Source organism: Zonotrichia leucophrys, chromosome Z (assembly GCF_028769735.1).
Source record: "Zonotrichia leucophrys gambelii isolate GWCS_2022_RI chromosome Z, RI_Zleu_2.0, whole genome shotgun sequence".
NCBI classification, from domain to species: Eukaryota; Metazoa; Chordata; class Aves; order Passeriformes; family Passerellidae; genus Zonotrichia; species Zonotrichia leucophrys.
This window is the reverse complement of record NC_088200.1, coordinates 74,303,075-74,326,293: the sequence shown is the minus strand read 5'-3', so window position 1 is coordinate 74,326,293 and position 23,219 is coordinate 74,303,075. Positions and strand designations below refer to the sequence as shown.

Genomic DNA, 23,219 nt, shown 5'->3' with positions numbered 1-23,219 from the left:
TCTCCAGGGACCTACAGAACACTCCTGCTCTGATGTCAATAAATTCCGAGAAGCGATAGAAATCTGTTAGATAAATTGGGGTACTGTTTAGCCTGTGAGTTTCCACAAAGTATTGAATATGTCTTAATTCCATCGTTACAAGTAGTAAGTGAGATTGCTGGGTGTACATATGTCAGAGAAGTGATTCCCTATGCACCGAGTACTAAAATACAGTAATGCCACTTTTTTAACCCTGAGCTGGCAGCAGGGATGGGGCCTTGCTTGGAAACTTTAATTTTGGAAACTTCTATTAGCAGGTAAGAAATGTCAAAATGATACATTTTTCAGATGTTTTCCTCTGGTGGACCTTTTTGGGAGCCAAGGTGTCCTGGGTGTGTGCAGAGCAGAGCAGCCCCAGAAAGCCCTTGGCTTGCCCACCAGTTGCCATGCCTTGTTCCAGGTGTGCCCAGCTCTGGCAGGAGAAAGAGCCCGCAGCACAGTGGGCACCGTGCCCTGCCCAGCCGGGGCTCTCTGGCACAGAGCAGCAGCAGCAGCAGCACCATTCAAACCACTCCTGCCTGGGCTTCCCCTGGCCCACAGAAGCCTCTGGAAATCAGCACCACCAGTCGCCTTCCCAGCCTGGAGCAGCTCTTGCATGCAGGCTGATAATGCCAGTTTGACTGCTTTCAAAGAGGAATAAAGGCAGAGATGTACATGCACCAGAGCCCTGGGCATGTCCAATATTGTGCAAATATGTGAGGAGATTTTTTAGGAATGATTTCAGCTGTTATGGCAGCAGTGGCTTCTCTCCTGTTTCTGTGCAATGCTGTGGGCCATTTTCTTGGTCTGGTTTCCTTTGCTTGGGTCCCATCTGAGTGCTCAGTTGGGGTCCAGGCTGTAGGTGCTTTGTGCACTCTTGAAGTTCCTCTTGGATCCCGTTGAACAACAGGCTTTGGTCCATGACAGGAATTTGTGCTGCTTTTTGACAGAGGAGAACTTTGCAGGCTATTTTGTGTTTGCTGTAGGGAAGGTTGGTTATTGCTTGGCATAAATTGACAGAGAAACATAGACAGTTTGCTTTGTGATGTCAGGGCATGGTTTCCACGTCATCATAGTGATATCAGAAGGTTGCCTTGGTGCACGAAAGGCCTCAGTGTCAGAGCAGCTGTAGGTCTTGCTGAGAGCAGGAGCATCCTCCTGGTTAAGGCATTTGTCGGGGGTAGCTGTGCACTGACGAGAGCCTTTTTTTTCCAACTGTGTGAGCAGAGCCAGCAGAGTTGTAGAGCAGTGCCACAGGGATGGAGGAACTCAAGGCTGCATTTTTCGCTGCTTATGCGGTTTATTATTCCGGCTATTATCTGACTCAGCTGGCATGTAAGTAGAGGTTTTCCCTGGGTGTAACCTATCTTGGCTTTTGTATATCTTCCTGTTCTTTCTCACTGACCGAGTTTCTGATTTTGAAACAGGAAGAACTTTAGAATGCCACTCGTTTGGTGAACGTCCTTTCAACTAGTTCAGCCAAAAAGGGGGTGTCTGTAGCCACAGGGGCAGCATTTGCAAGGAAACCTGCAGGGCTTCTGTTCCTTCCACAGGAGAGTCCGTGGCAGCAGAGTCTGTAATTTCCTCAGTTTACTGGTATTGCAAGACACCTTTGGAAATGTAGAATGGAAGACCTCCTTGGAGGGCCTTGTAAAAACTCTGCAGTTGTTCCCAGAATTCAGGGAAACTTTCTTTCTTTCTAAATTTTCTCCTGAAAGGATTTGACTGTCTAACTTAATCTTTTACTGAGTGCTGAAACAGTGATTCCCTTTGCAAGGAAATGCAAATTCCAAAGCAGTGAGTGTCTGCTGCAGAACCCTGGAGCTGCTCCTGTGCTGTTTCACTATAGAAGTGGCACAGCTCAGGGGGATTTTGGGGAAGCTTTTCTGGGCAACTGTCTCCAGCAAGAGAATTAATGAGAATTAGAGCATGATTTTTTATAACAACGACCTGAGGGAGAGGATAAAAAAAGCTGCTTGATGTGTTTGGTGGAACAGGAGCACCGAGTTTTAAAGAACAATATGCATTTTCTTGATTATGTTTGTAGTCATTTACTGGCAAAACAGGCCAAAGTGTAGGCACAACCAAGACTATTGTCCTGATCTCTTGCTGGCTGTGAATGAAATGTGTCTATTGGAGGGAAGTTGTGAAATGGGAAGTCATCTCCGTTTGGGTTGACTTGTTCTGTGGGATTCAGCAGCCCAAGCAGTTTCCTCACAGCATCTGGTTCATTTTCTCTTCCCCACTACAGGTCACGTGAGGCGTACATTCAGAGATGCTGCTCATGAGGTGAGTGAGAAGAGAGATTTCATATTGGGGTGATGAAGAACTGTAGAGCAAGCTGAGAGCTTGGCCAGTGGCAGTAAAGAGTAGAGGGCCAGCTAGATAGGTGTCATGGTTTGAGCCTGGCACAGAGCCAGTGCCCCCCATGAAAATGCCTCACCCTGGTGTCTGCTGTGAGATGTGACTAGGAATAAGCAAAACAGGCTCCAACTTAAACATAAAGAACACTTTATTACCTAAACTACAGGAAAATAGGGAAAGACTATAAGGAAAAGAAAAAAAAAATTGAAAACCTTACAAAAAAAACTTTCCTCCTCCCCACTCCCTGACTTTCCCAATCCGATACATTCTCCCAAAACACCAACTGCCCAGCCTTGGCCCCACACTTTAGTATACTCAAACTTCAGTTCATGAAGAGGAAAGGAGTCCTTCTCGTTCCATAGGCTTCTCCTGGAAACACACTGAAACCTCGTGTGCTTCTCTGTCACTTCGGCACCGCCCGGAAAAAAAAGTCCTTTTGCCGCTTGTGACATCTTCCTTCCATGCTCAGTGCTCTCACCACTGAGACATGGCCAGAGCTGCTTTTAGGGTTGTCTTTCAAGGATGCCTTGTCTCACTCCAAAAAGGCACAGTCTCTGCTTTTGGGACATCTGTCCCCCCCATATTTTTCCAACCCCCTGGGGCCGGGGGGTCCTCACGAAGAACCCTCCTGGTTTTGAGGCACTGCCTCCCCCTAAATGCAGTCTGTGTCACAGGAACAACTGAGTCCATAGCCACGAGAAAAGTCCAGCCAAAAGGCCACTCCAAATCATCTCTCCCCATCCAATCATCTCCACATTCTTCGGGCCAGGTCCTTGTCTCATCTCATCTCTTATCTCCCTTCTTATTCAGCTTCGAGGAGGATTGGCATTTTTGCAAGGCCCCAATCATGCAAGAAAGGGTTAAAAGTTTTCAGTCTCTGTCTGTCCTGGGACGAGATGATACTCCCACACGTGCTGCTGCTGCGGCCGGCCGGGCTGCACCCTTTCCCCCCCCCCTATTCTCTTCCTGGGCCGGCCCACTCTCTCTCTCCTGGGAGGGGGGGGGCTGGCTGCCCGATGTCTCGATGTCTCTTGGGGCTCCTCCACCCTTCCATCCTTGAAAGCCCCTCAACCCCATCTCTGTCCAGGCCCCGGGCCTACCGCATGGCCGCCCCTCCCCCGCCCAGCAGCAGCGGGCTGGACGGGGGGGGAGATCTGACCTCCTCGCCGCGATGTCCAAAAGAAGGGAGTGCCAAGGGCAGTGCCCTGCTTTTAACCCCTGTGTATTCTCGGAGGTGTGTCCAAACCCCACTGGCTACACCGGGTGTCAGTCTCAAACCCAAAACCTTCATTGGTTTGACCACAGCTTCCCAGAATTCCCACTCCTTCCTGGTCAAACCACGACAATAGGCCAGAAAAAAATCCCTTTTGATGACTGCAGCCTCAAAAACAAAGAAATCACTGCCTAATTCCCGCTTTTCCATTTCAGAACTTTAAAGAACTAGAAGCAAGGTGTTACAAAAATAACAATGTTACCAGATAATAGGCAGAGTGAAATATTTAAATGAGAGCAACTTGTAGTGCATTACAATTGGTATTCCATTGCTATCAAAGTTCCTTATTTTTCCTTAAAAGATGTGGTGGTAAATGTGAAAAGAAATGAGGTTCTGAATGATAGGTCATGGCCTGTGCCTCCTGCATCTCTCTTGCCACAGCGGACAGAACCAAGAGCCATCTCTCGCCTGGCTCCCTCTGCTCCTGAAGAAGAATGCCAAGAGGAGAAAATTCAGGTGGATGAACGACAGACTCCATCATTGGCCACACCAGAGCCTGGATATCCTGAGCCTGTAAGTCCCAGCTGTGGGTGCTGCTGTCTTTAGTGCGAGGCAGAGGTGCAAGTTTCAGAGCAGCCAGCGCTTCCTGTTGCTGGCTGAGGATGCTGAGTGCTGGAATGCTGCCAGGAGCTAGGGATTTCCTGCAGGCAGCGTCAACAGAACTTGGCCTTTGACCTGTGATGTTGAGGCCCCAAAGGGCTGGTGCCTCTGGGAGAGCATCTGGCTCCTTGGCTCAGGGAAGCTCTGTCTCTGGGCTTCTGCTCTGCTGTGGGTGAGGGCACGCGTTGTAGTGTGAAGGTAACAGGGCTATGTTTGTTTGTTTTCCCTTTTGGCAAGGTGTGTTTCACCTCTAGGACTGTTCTGCAGTTTTCTTGAGTTATTCTTAAGTTCTACAAAATCTTATTACCCAGTTGTCTTTTGGCTTTTGATAAGATCCAAAGAGATCATTATTATGTTCATGATACTGTGCGGGGCCATTCCCTTTCCATGTTTCCAAAGAAAGAAAGTGAGTAGATATGAAGTCTCCAAGCGAGGCAAGAAAGCAGAAGGGGCAAGTTTCTGTTGATGCATACAGTGAGGCAGTCTGCCCCTTTGGCAAGTGGCTTGGGGCCTGGAGTAAGTGTGAAGATACAAGTCCTTGACAGCTTTCTGGCATTGCTCAGAACATGAAGGCTATCTTGAAAGAGTGGATGCTGTATTTGAATGAAAATGTGCAATTCTGTGACTGAAGAGATGTGTGGGTCAAAAGGCCCCAGGGGTGTGGCAGAAGATCAGCTGAACAAGAGACAGCCTGGGACCAGGTGTCAAAGAAGGCCAAGGGCATGGTGGCCTGTGTCAGCAGCAGTGGGGCAGCAGGAGCAGGGCAGCGAGCATGGCCCTGTGCTGGGCAGCGCTGTGCCACAGCTGGAGTGCTGTGTGCACTTGTGGGAAGTAGAAAAGTCATGGAAGTCTGGGAAGCAGAAAGTCATGGAGTGTCTGAAGTGTTTTAACAAAAGCACACAGGAGCTTGGCAAGGGAATGGAGAACAAGCCCAGTGAGGAGGTGCTGAAGGAGCTTTAGTCTGGAAAATTGAAGTCTCTTGAGGGACCTTCAGGCAGACTTCCATCAATCATTACATGACAATGCTCAGGAAAAGGACCGGTTCCCTGCTAAACATGCTCTCGGTAAAACCAAGTGCTTTAGACACTGGAGTGGGAGACACTTGCATCTTGTGATTTGTTCGCTTGTGGGTTGTTGGTTTTCTAGGTGAGGTTTGCCATGTTCATTTTCTTCATAACCAGCATGCAAAGATGTTTCTGAATAACGTTTCTGGTCCCTTTCTCACCATGGGGGAGATTGTGATGTATTTGGAGTTTTCCATGTCTGCAGCAGCAGTAGCAAAGGGGTTGCTATCTCTTTCCTCCTTTTCCATTTCAGAGCTTTCAGGAACAAAAACCAGCTATTTACAGAGATATCATTGCTTGTTGATAGCAGCCAGGGAGGAATATGAACCCTATATCCATCTAGAATTCTGTTGAATTGGCCCATTTAAATTTGGTCAGTGGGCGTAAGAATCCCTATATCATTATGAAATGTTCTGATATTGCCTTAGGAGATGTGGTAGATCTGAAAAGACAAGAGGTTCTGAATGATAGGTCATGGCCTGTGCCCCATGCTTCTCTCTTGCCACAGCTGACAGAACCAACAGCCATCTTTCCCCTGGCTCCCGCTGCTCCTGAAGAAGAAGCCCAAGAGGAGCGAATTGAGATGGATGAACGCCAGATTCCATCATTGGCCACACCACAGCCTGGATATCCTGAGCCTGTAAGTGCTATCGGTGGGTTGTGCTGTCTTTGGCGCAAGGAAGAGTTGCAACTTTTGGAGCAGCCAGCACTTCCTGTTGCTGGCTGAGGATGCTGAGTGCTGGAATGCTGCCAGGAGCTAGGAATTTCCTGCAGGCAACATCAGCAGAACTTGGCCTTTACCCTGTGAGGTTGAGGCCCCAAAGGGCTGGTGCCTCTGGGAGAGCATCTGGCTGCTTGGCTCAGGGAAGCTCTGTCTCTGGGCTTGTGCTGCACTATGGCCGATGGCATGTGAAACTGGTCTGGAGTTTTCTGGAGTTCTTCTTCAGTTCTACAAAGTCTTTTTGGCCCAGGTGTTTTTTGGCTTTTGACAAGGTGCAATGAGTTGGTCTTTTGTCCATGAAGCTCTGGGAGAGCCATTATTACCCCGAGTTACCCAAGGAATAAAGTGAGCAGGAATGGAGCGGCCTGGTGAGACAAAAAAATCAGAAGGGGCAAGTTTTGGTTGTTGCATTTAGTGATGAATTCTGCAGCTTTGGCAAGTGCCTTGGAGGCTGGAATGGGGATGAAATTGCAAGTACTTGACTACTTTGTCTTGTTGCTCAGAAGAGGAAGGCCATCTACTAATGGTTGGTGTCTTCTTAAAAGTCAAATGGGAAAACCTGTGGCTGGGGAACTGCGTGAGTTAATAGGCCCCAAGGGGGTGGTAGAAGATCAGCTGAACAAGAGTCAGGCTGGGACCAGGTGTCCAAAAAGGCCAATGGCATGGTGGCCTGTGTCAGCAGCAGTGGGGCAGCAGGAGCAGGGCAGTGAGCGTGGCCCTGTGCTGGGCAGTGCTGCGGCCACAGCTGGAGTGCTGTGTGCACTTCTGGGCCCTGGGAAGTGGAAAGTCTCTGAGGGGAAGCAGCGTGTGCAGAGAAAAGCAGGAGAGCTGGGCAAGGCAATGCAGTACAAGCCCTGTGAGGAGGTGCTGAGGGAGCTTTAGTCTGGACAATGGGAGGCAGACGAGGGACCTTCAGGCAGACTTCCATCAATCGCTACAACACAGTGCCCAGCACAAGGGCTGTTTCCCTACTAAACGTGCTCTCATTGAAACCAAGGGGTTTATACACTTGTGTTGGTGGCACTTCGATCTTCTGCAGTGTTGGCTTGTTGGTTTTCTAGAAGAGGTATGCCCTGTTCATTTTCTCCTTTTCCAGCAAGCCAAGATGCTTCCACACAACATTTCCCACCCTTTTGAGCACTGGTTGCGAATGCTCTCAAGTAGAGGTATTCCACATCTGCATCAGCAGTAGTAAAGGAGTTGGTGTATCCTTCCTACTTTTCCAACTCAGTGGTATCAGGAACTAAAACCTCTATTTTACTGATGCAACATCGCTTCCTGATAACAGTCAGGGAGGAAATTTAACCTTCCATCCATCTAGAGTTCTGTTGAATTGGCCCATTTTAATGTGGTCAGTGGGTGTAAGAATCCCTATATCACTACGAAGTGTTCTGATTTCTCCTTAGAAGATGTGGTGGTAGATCTGAAAAGAAAGGAGGTTTTGAATAATAGGTCATGGCCTGTGCCTTATGCTTCTCTCTTGCCACAGCTGACAGAACCGACAGCTGTCTCTCCCCTGGCTCCCTCTTCTCCTGAAGAAGAAGCCCAAGAGGAGCAAATTCAGGTGGATGAACGACAGACTCCATCATTGGCCACACCAGATCCGGGATATCCTGAGCCCGTAAGTGCCAATTTTGGGTTGTGCTGTCGTTAGTGCAAGGCTGAGGTGCAAGGTTTAGAGCAGCCAGCACTTCCTGTTGCTGGCAGAGGATGCTGATTGCTGGAGTCCTGCCAGGATCTAGGGATTTCCTGCAGGCAGCAACAGCAGAACTTGGCCTTTGACCTGTGATGTTGAGGCCCCAAATGGCTGGGGCCTCTGGGAGAGCATCTGGCTGCTTGGCTCAGGGAAGCTCTGTCTCTGCGCTTCTGCTGTGCTGTGGGTGAGGGCGCACGTGGTATTGCTGGCAGTCAAGGACCTTTGTTTTTTTGTTTTCCCCTTTCGGAATGTGTTTGGCTTTTGAGACTGCTCTGCAAAACTGCTTGAGTAATTCTTCAGTTCTACGAAGTCTTTTGGGGCAGGTGTCTTTTGGTTTTTGATAAACTTCAAGAAAATGGTTTTGTTGTCCATGAAGCTGTAGGTTCTATTCTTATCCTATGTTGCCGAAGAAAGAAAGTGAGTAGATTTGAAGCCCACAAGTGAGGCAAGAAAGCATAAGGGGCAAGTTTCTGCTGTGGCATTTAGTGATGAAGTCTGCAGCTTTGGCAATTGCCTTGGGGCCTGGAGTACAGGTGCAGCTCTAAGTCTTTGACTGCTTTCTTGTGTTGCTCAGAACAAGAAGGCCATCTACATATGGCTGATGCTGTATTTAAAGTCAAATGTGTGTCAGAGAGGAGCAGAGGGTGGAGCTTCTTCAGTTGCTGCTGAGTGGCTGATTATAAGAGGTGTCTGGGGAGCATGGTGACCTGGAGTGGGTGAACTGTGTTGTTGTGAGTCTCTGGGGAGTATACAAGGCAGTTTGCGCAGGCAGGTCAAGCAGGCAGGGTTGCCAGCTTTCTTGCTAGTAAGGAGTGCTCTGTATTGTTTGAGGTCTTTCTGCTGCCTGGTTATTTTTGAGGTGTTTGTCAGTAATGGTTTCTACACGGTCAAAAGCTGTGGCTGGTATAAGTGACCAAGTCGGGCCCTCCAAAAAGGATGTGTCTGTACAGATCCATCCGTGTCCAGAGTGTTTGAGCTTATCGGTGGCATCAGGGAGTGTTGTGGAGGAGTCCTGCCTGCGCTGTGAACAAGTGAATGACCTCCTTTCACTGGTGGCTGAGCTTAGGGAGGAAGTCGAAAGGTTAAGGAGTATCAGGGAAAGTGAAAGGGAAATAGACTGGTGGAGTTCAGCCCTACCATCTTTAAGAGAGGCTTCTGACCAAGAGACTGAGGACTTATATGCCTCCTGCTCTCAGGTAACAGAAGGGCACCTGGTAGATGAAGAGGAGTGGAAACGGGTCCCCATTCGGGGAGGTAATAGCAAAAAGTCCTCCCCCTCCCCATCATCCAGCCAAGTACCACTTCAGAATAGGTATGAGATCCTGGATAGAGAGACCCAACTAGATGATTTAGGAGAGAATTGCCATCCCAGTGAACCCCCCAATTATGGTTCATCTGCAAGATGGATCACTACCTCTAGCATCAAGAAGAAAAGAAGGGTAATCGTAGTAGGTGATTCCCTCCTGAAGGGAACTGAGGGCCCCATATGTCGACCAGACCCATCCCACAGGGAAGTCTGTTGCCTCCCTGGGGCCCGGGTACAAAATATCACTGAGAGACTTCCTGGGCTGATTCAGCCCTCTGATTATTACCCACTGCTGATACTCCAGGCTGGCAGTGATGAGATTGAGAAGAGGAGTGTCAAGGCAATTAGAAAGGACTTCAGGGTACTGGGTCAGGTAGTTGATAGGGCAGGAGCACAGGTAGTGTTCTGCTCAGTCCCTTTGGTGGCGGAGGAAAATGATGAAAGAAACAGAAGAATCCGCATCATCAACAAGTGGCTTAAGGGTTGGTGTCATCGGCAAAATTTTGGATTCTTTGATCATGGGGAAACTTTTATAGCATCTTCTCTGCTGAAACCAGATGGGGTACACCTCTCTGTTAAGGGCAAAAGGTTTTTAGCTCACGAACTGGCAGACCTCATTGAGAGAGCTTTAAACTAGGTTTGAAGGGGGAAGGGGAACCAGCTGAGCTATATGGAAACAGGCCCAAGAATTGCAAGGATGAGTTAGGGGTGAAGTCAGTAGCCCAGCTGAGGTGCATGTATACCAATGCACGCAGCTTGGGCAACAACCAAGAAGAGCTGGAGGCCATGGTGCAACTGCAGAGCTGTGATATAGTTGCCATCACGGAAACATGGTGGGACGACTCACATAACTGGAGTACTGCACTGGATGGATACAAGCCCTTCAGGAGAGACAGGAAAGGAAGAAGAGGTGGAGGGGTGGCCCTTTATATTAAGCAAACTTTTGATGCCATCGAAATTGAAACTAAGGAAGATGGAGTTGAATGTCTATGGGTAAGAATAAAGGGGAAGGCCAACAAGGCTGACACCATACTGGGAGTCTGTTATTGTCCACCCGACCAGGAAGAAGAGGTAGATGACTTATTCTATAGGCAGCTAGGTAATGTTTCAAGATCATTAGCCCTTGTTCTTGTGAGTGACTTCAACCTACCAGACATCTGCTGGGAACTTAATACAGTAATACAGAGGCAGTCCAGGAAATTCTTAGAATGTCTGGAGGACAACTTTTTGTTGCAGCTGGTGGGTGAACCCACCAGGGGAGGGACTATGTTAGATCTGCTGTTTGCAAACAGAGATGGGCTGGTGGGAGATGTGGTGGTTGGAGGTCGCTTGGGGCAGAGTGATCACAAAATAATAGAGTTCTCAATATTTGGTGAAGTCAGGAAGAGCACCAGTAAAACTCTTGCATTGGACTTCCGGAGGGCAGACTTTGGCCTGTTTAGGAGACTTGTTCAGAGCATCCCTTGGGAAGCAGTCCTAAAAAACAAAGGAATTTAGGAAGGGTGGGCATACCTCAAAACAGAGATCTTGAGGGCACAGGAACAGACCATCCCTGTGTGTCGAAAAATCAGTCAACAGGGTAAACGTCAAGCCTGACTGGGCAGGGAGATTTTGGAGGAACTTAAGAATAAAAAGAGGATGTACCAGCGTTGGAAGAAGGGTCAGGTCTCTAAGGAAGTATTCAAGAAGGCTGCTAGAGCATGTAGAAAAAAAAATAGGGAGGCCAAAGCTCAGTTTGAACTTAGAATGGCAACTTCTGTAAAGGATAATAAAAAATGTTTTTACAAATACAATAATGGTAGAAGAAAAGGTAAGACCAGCCTTTGTTCTTTATTGGACAAAGGAGGGAACTTAGTATCTGAAGATGAGGAAAAGGCAGAAGTGCTTAATGCCTATTTTGCCTCAGTTTTTAGTGGGAAGATGACTTGCCCTCAAGACACCTGCCTGCCTGGGCTGGTTGATGGTGACAGGGAGCAGAATGGTCCCCCCATTATCCAAGAGGAGGCAGTCATAGAACTACTGAAATGCTTGTGTATTCATAAATCTATGGGACCAGACGGGATCCACCCCAGGGTAATGAGAGAGCTGGCAAACGAGCTTGCAAAGCCACTCTCCATCATTTACCAACAGTCCTGGCTCACTGGTGAGGTTCCGGATGACTGGAAGCTGGCCAATGTGATACCCATTCACAAAAAAGGTGCAAAGGAAGATCCTGGTAATTATAGACAAATCAGCCTGACCTCAGTACCTGGCAAAATAATGGAACAGTTTATATTAAGCGCCATCACGCAAAATTTACAAGATGGCCAGGGTATCAGACCCAGCCAGCATGGATTTAGGAGGGGTAGGTCATGTTTGACCAACCTTGTCACCTTTTATGACCAGGTAACCCGCCTAGTGGATGCAGGGAAGGCTGTAGATGTTGTTTACTTGGATTTCAGCAAGGCCTTTGACACCGTCTCCCACAGCATACTCCTAGACAAACAAGCTGGCAGCCCGTGGCTTGGACAGGAGCACTCTTTGCTGGGTTCAGAACTGGCTGCATGGCCGGGCCCAGAGAGTGCTGGTGAATGGTGCTGCATCCAGCTGGCGACCAGTCACCAGGGGTGTCCCTCAGGGATCTGTGCTGGGGCCAGTTCTGTTTAATATTTTTATTGATGACATGGATGAGAGCTTAGAGTCCTTTATGAGCAAATTTGCAGATGACACTAAGCTGGGAACGTGTGTTGATCTGTTAGAGGGACAGAGGGCTTTGCAGACGGACTTGGAACAGTTGGATGGATGGGCAGAATCTAATGGGATGAAGTTCAGTAAGTCCAAGTGCTGAGTCCTGCACTTTGGCCACAATAACCCCCTGCAATGATATAAGCTAGGAATTGTGTGGCTGGACAGTGCTCAGGTGGAAAGAGCCCTGGGGGTGCTGGTTGACAGTCGGCTGAACATGAGCCACCAGTGTGCCCAGGTGGCCAAGAAGGCCAATGGCACCCTGGCCAGTATCAGGAACGGTGTGGCCAGCAGGAGCAGGGAGGTCATTCTTCCCCTGTACTCGGCACTGGTGAGGCCTCACCTGGAGTATTGCGTCCAGTTCTGGGCCCATCACTTTAGGAGGGACGTTGAGATGCTTGAGCGTGTCCAAAAAAGACCAACGAGGCTGGTGAGGGGCTTGGAGCACAAGCCGTATGAAGAATGACTGAGGGAGCTGGGGTTGTTCACCCTGGAGAAAAGGGGACTCAGGGGTGACCTTATCACTCTCTTCAACTTCCTGAAGGGTGGCTGTGGTGAGCTGGGGGTCGGTCTCTTTCTCTGGGCAACAATAGAAAGAACAAGAGGACACAGTCTCAAGCTGCGCCAAGGGAGATACAGGCTAGAATTAAGGAGGAAGTATTTTACAGAAAGAGTGGTCAAATACTGGAATCATCTACCCAGGGAGGTGGTAGAGTCACAATCCCTCGAAGAGTTTAAAAAAAGACTGGATGTGGCATTTGGTGCCATGATCTAGTTGAGGTGTTAGAACATGGGTTGGACTCAATGATCTTAAAGGTCTCTTCCAACCTAGAATTTCTGTGATTCTGTGATTCTGTGAAATGGTCAAATCTGTGCCTGGGGAGCTGCGATCATCAGAAGGCCCCAGCGGGTGCGGTAGAAGATCAGCAGAACAAGAGCCAGCCTGGGACCAGGTGTCCAAGAAGGCCAAGGGCATGGTGGGCTGTGTCAGCAGCAGTGGGGCAGCAGGAGCAGGGCAGTGAGCGTGGCCCTGTGCTGGGCAATGCTGCAGCCACAGCTGGAGTGCTGTGTGCACTTGTGGGCCCCTGGGAAGCAGAAAGTCAGGGAGGGGCTGCAGTGTGTGCAGGGAAGGACAGGGGAGCTGGGCAAGGACTAGAGCAGCCCAGCTGTCTGCAGCTGCAGTTGCAAAGTTATTACTGTGGCTTTCCTACTTTTCATTCCAGAGCCGAAAGCTGAATTTTACGGAAACAAGGTTGCTTGCAGGTAGCAGCCAGGGATGAATATCAACCTCAAATGCATCTAGAGTTCAATTGAATTGGCCCATTTTAAATTGGTCAGTGGGATTTAGAATTCCTATGTCACTATGAAATGTTCTGATTTCTCCTTAGAAGTTGTGGTGGGACATCTGAAAGGAAATCAGGTTCTAAATGACAGGTGACAGCCTGGCCCTCATGCTTCTCTCTTGTCACAGGTGACAGAACCAACAGTCGTCACACCCCTGGCTCCCTCTGCTCTTGGAGAAGAAGCCCAAGAAGAGCAAATTGAGGTGGATGAACGCCAGACTCCATCATTGATCACACCAGAGCCTGGATATCCTGAGCCTGTGAGTGCCAGTTGTGGGTTGTGCTGTCTTAGGTGCAAGGCAGAGGTGCAAGTTTCAGAGCAGCCAGCACTTCCTGTTTCTGGCTGAGGATACTGAGTGCTGGAGTCGTGCCAGCAGCTAGGGATTTCCTGCAGGCAGGGATTGCAAGCAGAACTTGGCCTTTGCCCTGTGATGTTGAGGCCCCAAAGAGCTGGTGCCCCTGAAAGAGCATCAAGCTGCTTGGCTCAGGGACACTCTATTTCATGACTTCTGCAGCGCAGTGGCTGTGGGCACAAGTTATAATGTTGTAGGTCACTGGTCTTTGTTTGTTTGTTTGCCAGTTTTCTAATGGTGTGTTTAGCTAGTGAGCCTGGTCTGGAGTTTTCTTGAGTTCTTCTTCAGTTCTACAAAGTCTTTTGGACCACGTGAATTTTTGCTTTTGAAAAGCTGCAAGGAAATGGTTATGTTGTGCATGAAGCTGTGGGGGGCCATTCTTTTCCTGTGAGGCCAAAGAAAGAAAGTGAGTAGCTATGAAGCCTCGTTGTGAGCCACGAAAGCAGAAAGGGAAAATTTCTGTTGTAGCATTTAGGGATGAAGTCTGTGGCTTTGGGAAGTGCGTTGGAGGCTGGATTGGAGGTGAAGTTGCAAGTCCTTGACTGCTGCCTTATGTTGCTCAGAAGAGGAAGGCCATCTAGAAATGTCTGATGCTATATTTGAAGTGAAATGTGCAACTCTGTGGCTGGGGAGGTGTGTGGGTCCAAAAGGCCCCAGGGGTGCGGGAGAAGATCAGGTGAAGAAAAGCCAGCCTGGGACCAGGTGTCCAAGAAGGCCAAGGGCATGGAGGCTGTGTCAGCAGCAGTGGGGCAGTAGGAGCAGAGCAGTGAGCGTGGCCCTGTGCTGGGCAGCGCTGCGGCCACAGCTGGAGTGCTGTGTGCACTTGTGGGCCCTGGGAAGCAGAAAGTCACTGATGGGCTGCATTGTGCACAGAGGAGGACAGGGGAGCTGGGCTAGGCTGAGGGAGCACAAGCCCATAGAAGAGGTGCTTGAGCGATCTTTAGCCTGGACAACGGGAGATTCATGAGGGACTTACAGGCAGAATTCCATCAATCGCTACACAACAATGCTCACCACACGGACCATTTCCCTGCCAAACATCCTCTCAATGAATTCAAGTGCTTTAGACACTGGAATGGGTGACACTTCCAGCTTGTGCCTCCTTGGCATGGTGGCTTGTTGGTTTGCTAGGAGAGGTTTGCCCTGATTATTTTCTCCTTTTCCAGCAAGCTAAGATGCTTTTCCACCACGTTTCCTACCCGTTTCCAGCCCTGGATGACATTGTCATCCAGATACAGTTTTCCAGGTCTTCAGCTGCAGTAGCAAAGAGTTGGGGTCTCCTTCCTACTTTTCTAAATCAGAGCTTTCAAGAACTTGAAATTCTGTTTTATAGAGGCAACATTGCTTGCTGATTAGCCACCATGGAGGAACATCAACCCTATATCCATCTAGAGTTCTGTTGAATTGGCTAATTTTAACTTGGTCAGTGGGTGTAAGAATCCCTATATCACAATGATGTGTTCTGTTATGTACTTAGAGGATGTTGTGGTAGATCTGAAAAGAAAAGAGGTTCTGAATGATAGGTCATGCCTTTGCCTCATGCTTCTCTCTTGCCACAGGTGACAGAACCAATAGCCATCACTCCTCTGGCTCCCGCTGCTCCTAAAGAAGAAGCCCAAGAGAAGCAAATTGAGGTGGATGAACGCCAGACTCAGTTAGCGTTCACACCACAGCCTGCATATTCCAAGCCCGTAAATGCCAATTGTGGGTTGTGCTGTCTTTAGTGCAAGGCAGAGGTGCAAGTTTCAGATCAGCCAGCGCTTCCTGTTGCTGGCTGAGGATGCTGATTGCTGGAGTCTTGCCAGGAGCTAGGGATTTCCTGCAGGCAACATCACCAAAACTTGGCCTTTGACCTGTGACGTTGAGGCTCCAAAGGGCTAGTGCCTCTGGGAGAGCATCAGGCTACTTGGCTCAGGGAAACTCTCTCTCTTGGCTTGTGCTGCACTATTCCTGATGCCATGTGAAGCTGGTCTGGACTTTTCTGGAGTTGCTCTTCAGTTCTACAATGTCTTTTTGGCCCAGGTGTTTTTTGGCTTTTGACAAGGTGCAATGAGTTGGTCTTTTGTCCATGAAGCTCTGGGGGAGCCATTATTACCCCGAGTTGACAAAGAAAGAAAGTGAGCAGGAATGGAGCGGCCAGATAGGGCAAAAAATCAGAAGGGGCAAGTTTTGGTTGTTGCATTTAGTGATGAATTCTGCAGCTTTGGCAAGTGCCTTGGAGGCTGGAATGGGGATGAAACTGCAAGTTCTTGACTGCTTTGTCTTTTGCTCAGAAGAGGAAGGCCACCTACTAATGGTTGATATCTTATTAAAAGTCAATGGGAAAATCTGTGGCTGGGGAACTGCTAGAGTCAAAAGGCCCCAAGGGGATGGTAGAAGATCAGCTGAACAAGACCCAGGCTGGGACCAGGTGTCCAAAAAGGCCAATGGCATGGTGGCCTGTGTCAGCAGCAGTGGGGCAGCAGGAGCAGGGCAGTGAGCGTGGCCCTGTGCTGGGCAGCGCTGTGGAGTGCTGTGTGCACTTGGGCCCTGGGAAGCAGAAAGTCGTGGAGGGGCTGCAGAGAAGTCGTGTGCAGAGAAGGACAGGGGAGCTGGGCAAGGGGTGGAGTACAAGCCCAGTGAAGAGGTGTTGAGGAGCTTTAGTCTGGACAATGGGAGGCAGACGAGGAATCTTCAGACAGACGTCCATCAATCCATACATAACAGTTCTCACCACAAGGGCCATTTCCCTACCAAATATCCCCTCCCTGATTCTATGTCGTTTACACGCTGGAATGGGTGACACTTCAGTCTTGTGCCCTTTTGGCTTGTGGGCTTGTTGGCTTGTTGGTTTGCTAGCAGAGGTTTGATCTGTTCGTTTTCTCCTTTTCCAGCAAGCTCAGATGCTTCTGCACATTGTTTCCTTCCCTTTTCCAGCCCTGGATGAGATTGTGATTCTGTTTGAATTTTTCATGTCTGCAGGAGCAGTAGCAAAGGCGTTACTGACACTTTCCTACTTTTCCAATTCACAGCTTTGAACAACTAAAAGCTTCATTGTACAGAGACAGCATTGCTTGTTGATACCAGCCAGGGAGGAATATCAACCCTATATCCATCTAGGGTTCTCTTGAATTGGCACAATATAAAGTGGTCGGTGGGATTTACAATCCCTATCTTGCTATGAATACATCTGATTTCTCCTTAGTATTTGTGATGGGACATTGGAAAAGAAATGAGGTTCTGAGTGATAGGTGACAGCCTGTGCCTCATGCTTCTCTCTTGTCACAGGTGACAGAACCAACAGCTGTCTCTCCCCTGGCTTCCTCTGCTCCTGGAGAAGAAGTCCAAGAAGAGCAAATTGAGATGGATGAACGCCAGACTCCATCATTGGTCACACCAGAGCCTGGATACCCTGAGCCTGTAAGTTACACCTAGCCTTGAGCGCAAGGCAGAGGTGCAAGTTTCAGAGCAGCCAGCACTTCCTGTTGCTGGCTGAGGATGCTGAGTGGTGGAGTCCTTCCAGCAGCTAGGGATTTCATGCAGGCAGGGACTGCAAGCAGAACTTGACCTTTGACCTGTGATGTTGAGGCCCCAAAGAGCTGGTGCCTCTGGGAGAGCATCACGCTGCTTGGCTCAGGGACGCTCTGTTTCATGGCTTCTGCAGTGCAGTGACTGTGGGCACAAGTTGTAATGCTGTAGGACACTGGTCTTTGTTTGTTTGTTTTCCGTTTTTGGAATATTGTTTTCAGCTAGTGAGTCTGGTCTGGAGTTTTCTTGAGTTCTTCTTCAGTTCTACAAAGTCATTTGGACCAGGTGACTTTTTACTCTTGACAAGCTGCAAGGAGATGGTTGTGTTGTCCATATGTTGCAGTCAAGGCCGTCTGGACACAAAGCAGAGACCATAAGCAGTCTCAGTTGGTAACACTTGGATACAGTTTATTAGTGAAAATGGCTGATCTTTTATACACTTTCCAGTTGTTTATCCTTCTTCTACCTTAGACATTGGCCACAATTATTTAATACCATTCCATTGGTGAAAAGTTACTCTGACTCCACCTAACTTTCTAAAAATGCTTCATCCGGCTTCAGAATGCTCTTATCTTCCTTCACTCGATCTCCTTGGTTATGGCCTTGGATAAAGCTCCTTATCAGCTTCTTCTTCTTCTTACTTTTTGCTCCTTTAGCTAACAGGCCCGCTGCTAGCCCCTTCCACAATTCCCCATTTTTTGTTTTTGAACTGTAAATACAGCTGCTATGGATTTTTGCAGGGCCCTTTGCAAAAACCCAAGCAGAGAGGGGACACACAAAATCACAATCACAACCATCAACAAAATTCCCATTCTTAATACAATCATTCCTGTCCTTCATCCATCTTTAAGTACTGATATACGGCCTTAGCCAGTGTCATCCGCACATTCTGCTTCAGCTGTGGAGCCACTGATCCTGTCCTTTCCCACACGCTCTAGGTAAGGTTTGACACAGCGAGCAGGAACCCATCGAGGACCATTATCTGTCAAAACGCAAGCATAACCCCTCCCCCAGGTTATCAGTTCCACTGGACTAGACCATATACCAGTAATCAAATCCTTGACCCATACCTTGACATTTCTATGGAAATTTGGTTGCTTAGAATTCAAAGAAGATAAATGGCAAAAGATTGGAGATAACTGTGAGTCAGGTAGGGGACGCAAGAAGTTTAACACATAAAAAACTTTATCTAATCTCACTTGAGGTGACTCCTGTTGCATTCCCCCTTTTTGTTTTTGAACCTGATGTTTAAGAAGTCCGTGAGCTCTTTCAATAATTGCTTGGCCCGTGGGGACATGTGGAATACCCGTTGAATGCTCAATGCCCCAAGCACGAAAGCATGCTTGCATTTTCTGTGAAGCATATGTTGGGCCGTTACCTGTTTTTTACGTGACACGGAACACCTAGAATAGAAAAGGCATGATAAAAATGACAAAGAGCATCTCGAGTTTTTTCTCCTGTGAATGCTGAAGCAACCATTGCATGAGAAAAAGTATCAACTGTAACATGAACATACTTAAAGCGACCAAATTCTGGCATTTTTGTAACATCAGTTTGCCATTCTTCTAACCCAGAAAGACCTCTAGGGTTAGTACCATAATACTGAGTGACATGAGTCATATGACTGATGCCGAATTTTGCCCCAAAAGGCAAGAATAACTGCCTAAGAGACTCAAATTAAGTCAACATAGACAGGAGGTATTTTATTACGACGCATTGGAGAAATCACAAAAGGGATTTCTGAGTATCTCGTAACAAAAGCAGGCCTTTTATACAGTTCTGGGTGCAAGGTTACATCATATCACATGCATAATCATTGCCTTGCATGCATATTCATAGTAGGCGTGGTGTAGGCGGAGCGTGGGCGGAGACTTCTCTTTTGAGGATCATTTCGGTGGTCGTTCCGGTTGCCTTCATCATGGGCAGGGGGCACCTGATGAGTCTTCCTCCTTAAACTTTTGAACTCCTATCCTAATATGGCCAATTCCCGGTGTACTTGGCTTGGTCCCCATGGCTTGGCAAGACTCTTAGGGTCAGTTTGACATTGTTGGCTCTGAACATGCTTAGCCCATCAACTCCCCTATTCCTATCTCTCTGTCCTGTCATTGTGTTCCATGCCTTAGCCAATTTATTGCTCTGTAGGTTTCCTAAATGCTATGCTTTTTCAAATACTTCTCATTCCGTGTTTTAACTCGTTATTTCTTAAAGGCTATTTGTTTTGGGGCTTCATGACAGTCAGGACAAGAGGAAAGAATAGATTTTGCTTTGGCAGTAGACAATTTGAATTGCTGCTGTAAAGCTTGAGCACTGATGAAAAAATTGATGGGATAAAATTGCCTGCTGCAACACATTGGGTACAGTTTTGAGTGCAGCAGCAGCTACTAAAGAGTCTACATAGGCATTGCCTTCAGCAAAAAATCCTGGTAATGATGTATGGCTGTGAATGTGCATGATAAAGTAAGAATGTTTTCGAGCACCAATAACTGTCCATAACTTCACTAATATGGTAAACAATAGTTTCTCTTGAATATTATACAACACTGCTTGATCTAAATGCTTAACCAAATTGGCAACATAAACTGAATCAATAACTATGTTTACAGAACCAGGAAACAAAGTAAAAGCCAAAAGAACAGCAGAAAGTTCAACCAGTTGAGGAGATCCCTGCTGAATCACTGTCTGATATTCCCAGTGATCATCCTTTCTCCAAACCACAGCTGCTTTTCTGGTTTTCCTGGACCCATCTGTAAAAACCGTTATACCTTCCACTGGAATAGGAGAACAAATTTGCTTGCCTTCAAAAGGGATCTCTTTAGTCAGTGTTAGAACAGGATGAGAAGGCAAATGATATGAGATTTGGCCTGTAAAACAAGATAAAGCAGATTGCAATTCATGATTATTTTGAAAGCACCATTCAAAATACCACTGTTGTACAGGTATCACAATGGTCACAGGGTCCTGTCCCAAAATCTCATGACAACGCCTGCGACCCTTGAGGATAATATCTGCAAAAAGCTCATAAAGGCCTGCAGCTGTTTTCCAAGATCTGAAAGATAAAAATATCCATTCCAGAATATGGAGTTGATCTTCCCAATTATCATTCCATTGACACAATATTCCACATGGTATTTCCTGGTCTTTCAAAATAAACAATTGAACACCAGCAGAGGGATCTATCCTGTTAACAAATTTGTGTGCTAGGACTAATTCAACTTCTTCTAGGGTCTTTTTCGCCGCTGAGGTCAATTGCCTCTCATCAGTGGAGGAAGTGATGCCTGAAAGCAAATCAAACAATGGCTGCATCTGATGATTAGTTATGCCTCAATATGATCGAATCCAACCTATTAAACCAACCAATTTCTGTACATCAGTAGCAGTTTTAACATCAATGTCTAACGTTACAGGTTGAGGCATAACTTGAGTGTTGGTCACCAACATACCTAGATATTTCCAAGGCATGTGTTCCTGCACTTTCTCTGGAGCAATGATCAAACCAAAGGCTTTCAAATTTGTCACAGCACATTGTTTAAGAGCTGACAACTGTTGTTTGTTGTCAGATGCCAACAAAATATCATCCATGTAATGATAGCAGCAGCAGTTATTAAATTGCTCCCGCACTTTTGACAAGGCCTGTGCCACAAACCATTGACAAATAGTTGGCGAATTTTCATGCCTTGTGGGAGTACCTTCCATTGATATCTTTTATCAGGTTCAGCATGATTTATAGAAGGCACTGTAAAAGCAAATTTTTCTTTGTCCTGCTCAGCCAATGGAATAGTGAAGACACAATCTTTTAGATCAATGACAGCTATTTGCCATTCCTGTGGAATCATCGTGGGTGTAGGAAGGCCTGGTTGCAAAGCTCCCATTGATGCCATTACAGCATTTATCTGCCGTAAATCATGTAAAAGTCACCATTTTTCCCGATTTCTTTTCTATTACAAAAACAGGGATGTTCCAGGGACTGAATGATTCCTCAGTGTGTCCTGCTTGCAATTGTTCTGTAACTAATTCTTGCAGGGCAGTAAGCTTTTCAGTAGTCAGGGGCCACTGGCGAACATGGACAGGCTTATCTGTCAACCATGTCAGGGGTACAACTGGACATTCATTGCCCTGCAACACAGTGGCCCCCATTAAAAATCCATAGTAATTTTGACACCCCAATGAGATAAACAATCTCGTCCCCACATGAGGAGCATCAGCAACATGGGGTCTGATGTTAGCTTGTTGGCCATCAGGATGTTTCACATTAATTACAATGGCTGTCAGGCCACGTGTTGTAGCACCACCCACCCCAGGAGTCCAAAATTGCACGAGTGAGAGGCCACGACTGAGGCCAGCAAAGTTGCGAGAGTATTGTGACATCTGCTCCAGTGTCAATCAAACCTGTTACTGATATAGTTCCTGGATGACATCCACTGGCGGTGAGAGTGCATGTCATTTCTGGATGGCTCTCTGTTACTTTCTCAGTCCAAAACACTTGAGGTACTCCTGTCGATCTAAAGCTTCCTGTACCGTGACTTCGGTCCACTGTATTTGGAACAGAACTCATGAAAGGTACAAGTTGAGCAATGCAAGTTCCTTTCTGAATAGTGACAGGAGGGTCATCAATGGATACCATAGCATGAATCTGCCCTAAATAATCAGCATCAATAAGTCCTAGATGCACATGAATACCTCTAAGTGTAGTACTTGATCTCCCTATCAAAAATGCACTCAATCCCCGTCCTATCGGACCATAGGCATCAAGAGGCACTTTACATATTTCTTTTGTTAAAATGGTTACTGTGTCAGCGGTGGGTATATCAATCCCTGTGGACCCGCTTGTTGCCCTGAGAATTGTTCGCAAATGGGTAGCTTTGCAGGGCTGGGAAGGCCCGCATTTGCTGTTGTGGTTGTTGGGGTATTTGTTTCCCCACGCGCCCCTTCGCGCTCCTCTTTGGGTTTCCCGGGAATAGCTGACCATTTGGATGATATTTACTCCTGCATTGCTTAGCATAGTGCCCAGATTTAGCACAACGATTGCATACAAGATCACTGCTTGCACTTGGCCTAAATGTTGTTTTCCAGACAGTACACTGTGACTTTACGTGCTCCTGCTGTCCACAATTATAACAGTTCGCTGAAGATTTTCACACTGCAGCAAGAGCTGCCATTTTATGCTCAACTGAACCAACTTTCGAGCAAGCAGTAACCATTTCAGACAAGGTGGGTTCCCCAGGCAAAGTGTCAATAATCTTTCTGCAGTCTGGGTTTGCATTTTCTTTAGCCAATTGTACACACAATTTCTCTCGCAAAGTTTCATCATCTACCTGTTTCTCAATAGCGGCAGCAAGTTTTTCTGCAAACTGCAAAAATGGTTCTCTCGTCCCTTGTTGTATAGTGACATATTTCTGTTTTGGAGCTGCCATTTCCATTGTTTTGGTTAAAGCACTCATGCCAATTTGCTGAGCTTGTGCCAAAATCGAAGGATCCCACCTTGCCTGTAAATCTGGATTAGCAAAAGGCCCAGAGCCCAGTAGGGCATCAACACCCACAGCATGACGAGGCTCGTGTTGAGGCAACTGCATATTTGTTAAAGCCATGCGCTCAGCCACTCGCCTCCAAGTTTCTTGAAATGCACCATATTGTACTGGCTGGAATAGAATTGTAGCAAGATGAATAATATCATAGGGTGCAAGCAAATCTGCATTAATTACACGTATTAATTGCATTACCTCTGAGGAATTAATACCATATTGAGCTACTTTCGATTGGAGGTCTTGCACAACCCTCCAGGCGAAGACATGATGACTGTCGTCCTGTCCTGTTCCAGGAGCTGCTTTGAAAACTGGAAAAGCCATAGGGTTATCACAAGCAACATTTGCAATGGCACTGTTCTCCTGAGGTACTCTTGGAGCACCTAACCTTTCTATGATGTCCCAATTCTTTTCTTCAACTGCTTTCCTCCTAACAAATTCCCAAAATTCCTGAGGGTGTCGAGGAAGCACAGTGAGTTGGCATGGAGGCAAAGTCCATGGGGCAGTAAGGCTAGAGCTCTTAGGAGATGAAGGCAACAGAGCTCCTTGCCCCAACACAGGTGTTACTGTGGGCGACTCATCACTTGATTCGCTGTTGCTGTCACTGTCAGGTAAAGGAGGATACAGCCTTGCAAGGTTGTTCAAACTGCTCAGAGGGGAGCGGGGGGGCAGACAGCTGGACCAGAGAGGAGGGAAGAGTGGGGGCAGATGGCTGGGCTTTTCTCTCTACT

The 23,219-nt window shown here is 47.4% G+C and overlaps 1 pseudogene; it reads left to right on the top strand.

The window, feature by feature from the left end:
* LOC135460136 (serine/threonine-protein kinase PAK 3-like) overlaps positions 1–23,219 on the top strand; it is a 92,864-nt pseudogene that overhangs the window by 22,986 nt on the left and 46,659 nt on the right.